At 37.8% G+C, this 6,000-nt stretch overlaps 1 protein-coding gene across 2 annotated transcripts in view; it reads left to right on the plus strand.

Moving 5' to 3' along the window:
- The window catches only part of LOC128601943 (fibroblast growth factor 14-like), a 70,796-nt gene that overhangs the window by 18,009 nt on the left and 46,787 nt on the right, over nucleotides 1-6,000 (plus strand). The window contains exon 1 of one of the 2 annotated variants that reach the window (XM_053615406.1): nucleotides 5,306-5,310. The exons of the other annotated variant lie outside the window; for it this stretch is intronic. The gene's annotated coding sequence lies outside the window, so the exon portion shown is untranslated. Of the gene's footprint in view, nucleotides 1-5,305; nucleotides 5,311-6,000 lie in introns of those variants that run through there. 2 annotated transcript variants of the gene reach the window in all.

Here is a 6,000-nt window from a genome sequence, read left to right on the forward strand (position 1 = left end):
TCTGGCAGTGAGCCAGATAGAACTGTATTAGTGACAGAGAGGGAGGAATATGAAGAGGGAGGGAGGGAGAACAGGAAAATAATTTGATTACCATCATGGCTAGAGTGGCCTGACTACACAGTCCATCACTGCAGATCATGCTTGACCACAGATGTGTGCTCATGTATTAATAAAAGTTTTGTAGGTGCCATTTTCATGTTTTATTTTCATATCTGTTTCAGTTTATGTTAGTTCAGTTAATTAGGTCAGTACAATATATTACTTATTTAGCCTATTAGTAACAACTGCAGAAAGTGGTAATCAAGCTAATGAAGGGTGCTTAGCTTTATGGCCTTGCCTTACATACTTGCCTTACACCTAGTTTCTCATTCAGTCACTTCACTACATATTTCGTTCTGACTGTCTGCTCAGAGGGAATCAAATTTAACCCCCACTGTGGGCCTCAGGTAATGATAGGATGCCCAGTTGGGCTTTAAATTTTAATTAAAACTTAGCTGTCTAGCAGGTCCTTGAGGAGGAATAACAGGAAACTGTAAAATGTCAAAAGCTACAAGAAACCATTAGAGCAGATATCACAAGGATACAAAAGACAATTAAGAGAAGAGAAACATAGAAGAAAAAGAGGATATATGTTGCATAATCCGACACTGATTTTGTACCATTTATAATATTTAAAGCCTTTTATAAATTGCTGTAACCCACACATGAATGAGTGGTCAGTGAGGATTGATGGAAGGTGCAGTGCACAATGGCAGCTGTCGAAATGTCTCAGTGAGCATGGTGTGTGATACAGTTGTGTGAAATGATGAATCCTTTAATGGCGGGGCTGGTGGGAGGAGAGGACATTTAGGAGAAAGATTAAGGGTAAGGTGTTGATTTTTTTTATGGGGTCAAGAGGTCAGTGAAAGGCACACATATCAGTGCGTGTGTGTGTGTGTGGGGGGGTGTTAGGGGGTGTAAGGTCATAAAAGCTATTCACAAGATACAGAGGAGATTTTATTGCACCTTGCAGGTATTGGTAATATAGTTTTAGCTTTTCAAATTCACATTACTGCAATGAGAATCTCAAGAACCAAGAAATATACATCAAATAAACATACATTTTATTTATAGAGGGAACAGGCTCAGAAGGTCAGGCCAGACTTATCCATCCCAAGTCACAGATTCCAGCTCTTCCTGCAGATCCCTGGGGTCTCCATCCAGTGGAAAGTGCTTCACAAAGCTCTTGTGGGAGCTGACCAGAAGGCATTCTTCTAAGGTGCCCACCAGCACAGCTGGCTCCTCTCAATTCAAAGGAGCAGTGGTTCTACTCTGAGGCTCTCCCGATTATCAAGCTTCTAACCACAGCTATTGACCACAGGTGGTAGGGCAGTAGATTGGGTGGTAAACACATAGATTTGTCCAGAGATCTGGGGCAGTGCCTTTGGAATGGCAAACTGGGAAAGTGGTCCCTATTTTTAAAGGTCCCTATTTTATTTTTAAAGGGTAGTGACACTCCTTAGCCTCCCAGGAAAAAGTGTATGCCAGGATTCTGTAGAGGAGATTCCAGCTGATTGTTGATTCAGGAGGAACAAGGTGCGGAAAGGAAACAGCGGACCAGCGCTTTACCTTTGCACAGCTTTATGAGGTGTCTTGGGAATATCTTTATCCAGTTTACATGTGTTTTGTGGATTTGGAGAAGGCCTATGATTATGTGCCTCAACATTTGTTTGGGAGCTACTGCAGGGGTATGGGGTATATGGGTTAATGCTTTGTGTGATCTAGTTTCTGTATGAATGCAGTGAGAATTGTGTCGAACTTGTTTTATGGTTCCACTCCTGTCCTGATAGATTTCATGGGCATGATATCAAGATGCAGCTAATGCTGAAGAGGTCTCTAGTAAGGGGGTACGGAGGTAATATCCCAGTTATTTGCACTGATGTTTTGTTGCTGAATGTGAAGTGGCTGAGATGAAGCATCTCTAAGTCCAATGTCAGTGGTGGCTCAGTGGTTAAGACCGGGTTACTGATCAGGCTAGGGTTCAAGCCCCTGAACCTCTAGCTCCAAGAAAATCCTGTAAAAAATAAAGCGTCAATGATCCATAAGCATATTTTACAGTGGAGCATACAGTACAGTATTGTGCAAATGTCTTAGGCAGATGCAGATAAATACTGTAAAGCAAGATACCTTCAAAAAAAAATTATATAAATGTTTTCAACATTAAAATATTACTATAAAGAGCAGTAAACATTAGTAAACTAAAGTCAATATTTGTTGTGACAACCCTAGTCTCAAGTTCACATTGTGCAGTTTTTCTTCTAAAGACCCTGGCACTCTTGTTTCTTTTTTCTGCAGGCAAAACCCAACTTTCATTTCTTTTTTTTATTATAGTGGTGTAATATGCTGCTTTCTTTAGTGACATAGAAACATTTTTCTGTAACACTTATTATTTCTGGAAATCCAAAATATTTTGTTCTGACTTATAAAACCTTACAAAGTCCCCTTAGATGTCACCTGATCACAGTACATGATTACTGTTAATGTCCATATGACCATTAGCAACATTTAAGTGGATTGCTCTCTAGAAGGGCATCTATTATACAACCCTTTTTCACACAGCCTCTAAGACCTCAATGTACCATACACACACAACTGTGAAAACAAGGGTTAGACATGCAAATAGAATAACAGTTTTTGTAGGATACACAACATGCATGTATATGTGTAACTACACGGAGCAACATGATGAGAGTGGAAAAGTGAGCTTAGAGCACTTTGCCTGGTAAATGGGAGCTACGGAAACTGCAATAATTTTTCTCCACTCTGTGCTCACAATCCTGTTAAAGATGCAGTGGTCTTACAAAAAAAAAATCTCTCTCTCTCTCTCTCTCTCTCTCTCTCTCTCTCTCTCTCCTCCCGCTATATGCCTTTTTAGCTAGAGAAAAATCTGGAGCTTGGTTGTTATGTAATGCAACATTAAAGCCAGAGGAATGCTTATTGGACTTATTGGGACCAATGTGCAGACCCAACTGTATGTGGAACAAGAAAGGAGCATAATCTGATACAAAATAAATGATATATACACATTATATTTTCATTTAAATGCATTGTATGTATTTTGTGGTATTGCATCCCATATTATGAGCACAGTTTACATAATTGATTTCTTTGGTTTTATTTCATCATTAGTCACAACTGTTTTTCACCACTTGTGACCAGATTTTCTTAATCTGGCCATTCATTTGTCTAGGCCACCAAAGGTGTCAGACATGTTACTGGGCTTTTCTGTCAGTTACTCCAGGCCTTTCGCCATATTTCATCATATGACATCTGAATTATTCATAGATGCCAGTCTCTCTCTCTCTCTCTCTCTCTCTCTTTCTCTCTCTCGCTGTCTCTGTCTCTAATCCAATGCTCCAATAAGCAAAAAAAACATTCTTTTAACTAAATATTTGTAGTGAGAGTGGTGAATTTGATGACATTTTTCTGTAGTTGGAAGGGCTATGCAGTTTTATGTATTGTTTTTTGTCTTTAAGTAGACAGTTTCATGTGATTAAAATGTACTGTATTTGCCAGAACAAGGCAAGATTGTTGTTCTGAAGACCAAGCAGCTTGAGATCAGCTTGTATTTCTCAGACATTATTAACAATTAACAATGAGCTTGTAGTTTGAACAAAGTTCTACTGAAGCTCTTGTGAAACTCTTCAAGATTGGCTATATGTTTTGTTAGTTTTGAAACAACAGCTAATTTTGGAAAGGCCATTTTGTTTACACAGTGTTCTTTCTGAGCACTGTAAACTTAGAAACTACACGTTTTCCTTAATCTGTGTCTTTAAAAAAAAAACAACAACATATCTCAATCACAAGTACAGTTATTTTTTTTAAAAAAGCTACATTTTACAAGTCAAATGTAGCAACTGCCATAAGTATTTGACATTGCTTAATTTTTTCTAGAAGCAATTGTGTAGTATGCATTTGCATTTAATAATAATAATAATAATAATATCTTCATAAACTAAATCTTATTCGAGAGGAAAGAGAAAGAAGGTGGGAGGTTTTGAAGAAACTGCCTGCATGTTGAATGCATTGACTGCATGTGCATTATTGTCATGGATATCCCAGAAGCTACTGTGGACTACAGTTCCCAGCAGCCACTGCACCACACCATCATTGTCACATGACCACCTGCCCCTGAATCTGATTCTTGTTAACTAGCGGTGTTTATATACCCACAGGTTGTCTTGTGTTTGTCTTTTGTTGCTGCTGTTTCTGTCTTTGTTATCATGGGCTTTGTTTATGTCTATTTTTTTGCCTTTGAGTTTTGCCACAAGGCCATCGTGTCATTTTTTGTGTTTTGTTTGGGTCTTAATTAAAACTTAAAATCTGCACTTGCATCCGTCTCCGGCCACCAAACCCTGACAAATATAAATAGTTTGACTTGCATATGATTTAGACTTTAGACCATGTCTGAGTTTTATATCCATATGGTTAGCCCTTGTGCCATTTAGTGTTCAAGCCAATAAAGTAGGCCCACCACTTCTTTTAAAATGACTACTCAAAAGTAGGCTGTTTTTTCCTGCATAGTTAGTAAATTAAAGTCTTATATTACAGCAATATAGCAGACGAACACAGTGTTGGCTTTTAATTCACCTTGAAATTTATTTGTGCTGTACAGAAAATATTCGTATGATTTATGGCCAAAAGGATTTACAATAGTTATTACACATGATGGTTGGGAGGAGAGAATGTGTTAGATTTGTGACCACTCTGTGGTATACTGTAGATGACATTTTTTAACTTAACTTTAACAACACAATTTTCATATTAAAGATCCCTATTAATTTGATTTCAAAAGAAAAGCATGAAAACAATAAAAACACAAAAAGCACAAATAAATCACATAAATAGTCTATAGAATTCTACAAAACCTGGTCGCAGTTTACTTGATGGCCAATATCTGACATCTGCCAGTCATCTGAGTCAATGTTAGGCTTTGTCATTGAGAATGTTTGTACAAAAAATATCTGGTTCCAAGTCATCCATGGCATCTTTCAGAGCCTCATATGGAAGGACTACATTAAATTACAGATCATTGCAACTAAAACCTTATAAGTCATGGTCAGGTAATATCAAAAGCAAGGATTTACTATCAGTGACTTCTATGAAAGAAACAAATTACTCCATAATACAGCTCCATAAAAATTGTCTGCATAAAGTATAGAAAGACGCTTACAGATGGTGGCCGAATGCACAGTCCATGTTTTATGCAAAGGATTTTAAACATGGCTTGACCATAGCCTAGGAACATTCTGTCTAATCCTGACCCAAGTGGTCCCTGGTAGTTGGAAATGGCCAATTTAATTATTCATTGACGATCCCCCCATGCCCAGTTCTGTGCCAGTCTTAGGCCACACCACTGATATTCGTCTGAACATACCACTGGGCCCAGGGCGTTTGCATCTGTTTAAACACAGGGAGTCAAATCAAGTAGTCGGTGTGTCTTAGTCAAGTTTACAGGTGTTTTATTTTTTCATAAACTTTCTCTTTCTATTTGGTAATTTCAAGTGGTGATTTTTTTTTTTGTTTGTTTTTATGTAGTCTGTAAGTATATTTGTTTAGATATTTCAGTTATTTGTTGCAGCTGATTAATTCATATACACATGCTGCGACTGCAGTGCAATAGTAAAATTGAGTCAGTTTTGCAATTTTAACTGATGTGCTGGCTAATGTATGATATTTTTGGTATTGGTGTAGCTGTAACATCCAAGGGTGACAGAGGATGAGCAACAGTCAAAAACAGTGGTCGAAAGGCAACACAATCTAGACCAGGGTCTATTTGGCAGCCTGCAGTCTGGATGTGGACCAGCAAAGTATTTCAGCAGATTCAACCAAGTGCTTGAGAAATACTGTAGCAGAACTAATCATCATTTATATGCCAGTCATATACATGCATATATATTTTCGTGGCAAGCTCAAAAAGTTACATTTTGATATATCAGATCAGAGAGTTTTTTCTGCATG

The sequence above is a fragment of the Ictalurus furcatus genome, chromosome 26 (genome assembly GCF_023375685.1).
Source record: "Ictalurus furcatus strain D&B chromosome 26, Billie_1.0, whole genome shotgun sequence".
Taxonomy (NCBI): domain Eukaryota; kingdom Metazoa; phylum Chordata; class Actinopteri; order Siluriformes; family Ictaluridae; genus Ictalurus; species Ictalurus furcatus.